The following is a 1,734-nucleotide window of genomic DNA, read 5'->3' as shown; positions in this document are numbered from 1 at the left end:
GGCTGCCCCGGGGGAGGACCCAGTGCCAACAGGTGCGGGGCCCAGCCCCCTGGGCCCCGGGCGGGGAGGGGCTTGGGTTTTGCCTTGCTTCTCTCACCCTGATCCCGCAGCCAGGCTTTCTGTTGCGAAATCTTGGCACAGTTTTTGAGGAATTGTGCGAGTTCTAGTCGCGTTCATCCTTTCTTCACCCCCTCTTTCGGTGCACAGCTAAGCTGCTCCCTTATACTTATTGGCTAGTTTGGGGGTGGTGGTGTTTGTGTGGTGGAGGAGGGTAGAGGGGAAGTTGTTTATTTCTAATGCCGGAGCCGATAATCTAGGGGGTCCGATTTAGGAAGGGACAAGGGAACAGTCAAGTCATGTGCTCGCCGCCAATGAGATGGTAATCCTTTATCCCACTCCCGTTTAAGTGGCGAACTTGGGGACACCTTGCCTGAGCTCAGGTGAGTCGCCGCGGGTGACCTGGCCGGACAGTAATAACCTGAACTGGTGGGGGGAGGTACCTGGGAGCCTTGAGGGCAGCTAGCGTGAGGGAGGCTCCTCTTTCTGGGGCAACGGTGGGGACCACTTCAGTGCTGTGCAAGAGGAAGGAGCAAAGCGGGGAGGGGGGGGGGCGCTGTGTGTGTGCCCCTCTGTGTGGCTTCTCACCTTACCCCAACCCAGTTGGCGCAGTTCAAGCAAAAGCGATGTGTGAAGGGTAGCACAAGTGTGGTCAATAGCAGGAGGAGATCTCTAGGGAGCGACTTTCTCTGGTGAATGTAGATATTTATGTCTGTCATCGCCTATTAACTTGGTGGCTATAGTGTGTATAGATACATTGAAATCTGCGTAGGTGTTTTTGGGCTGAACACATCTCCAAGGAATCTTTCCTAAGCAGCACCATGTGACCCCGGGGAGGAACTGCTGGTGTGCGTAGATCTATATTTAGTCCTGGATGATCTCTCATGACCCAGGGAAGGTCTCTGAACTGGGCACATAAAAAAAAGGGGAAGAGTCCGGGGAACAGGTTTTCTGCATTCTTGAATAATGTCTGGTACAGTCAGACTCAGATGGGGTGAATAATTATTCTTTCCTCTGAAAACAGTAGCTAGGGCTTGTCATGTGGTATCAGTGTCTCCATTTAAAACATAGTGGGACCCTAGTGATAAGCCTAAGCTAAGAAACAGGGAGGTTAGAATTAACCAGACAGTATATGTGGATCTTGACAGGTCAGGTGCGGGTTGGAGCAAATGTAGAATTGATGTCCAAAAAGAAATAACAAAAATGAAAATGCTTGCCCATTGAGATCTTCAGAGACAATAAAGGGACAGCTTGTTAGACCTTTTCAATTAATGGCTCTTCATTCTGGGGGAGACAGTGGTAGAGCTGATGAGGGCCCAGGGCACTGTTGATGGAAATCAGGGTTCACAAGCAGTGCTGTGTTATGCCTTTCAAGCAGATTGCCTGGCAAAGATGAGAAGATCAGCTACTGACTGGCAACTTTCTTGTTGGCATTTTTCCATCACGCGTCTGTCAGTCCTTTGTTTTCCTAGAGGTGGCAACATTTCTGGCTACTAAGCATACTGGCCCTGGACCTTCTGGTTATCTAATGGCGTGTTAAATTCTTAGAACTTATTTCTCCCGTGTGTATTTTCAATCTTGCTTGGTTTTATGTGCTCCATTAGACAGTGAATCTGCTACTACCACACCTGATACCTGGGGATCAGACTATCTTTTGGAATAGAAAATCACCAGAAA

The 1,734-nt window shown here is 49.5% G+C and overlaps 1 protein-coding gene across 3 annotated transcripts in view; it reads left to right on the top strand.

The window, feature by feature from the left end:
- Positions 1-1,734, top strand: part of RASGEF1B (RasGEF domain family member 1B) — a 540,242-nt gene that overhangs the window by 503,719 nt on the left and 34,789 nt on the right. The window lies entirely within an intron of this gene.

The sequence above is a fragment of the Myotis davidii genome, unplaced genomic scaffold (assembly GCF_000327345.1).
Source record: "Myotis davidii unplaced genomic scaffold, ASM32734v1 scaffold449, whole genome shotgun sequence".
Lineage (NCBI taxonomy): Eukaryota > Metazoa > Chordata > Mammalia > Chiroptera > Vespertilionidae > Myotis > Myotis davidii.
This window is presented reverse-complemented; position numbering and strand designations above follow the sequence as displayed.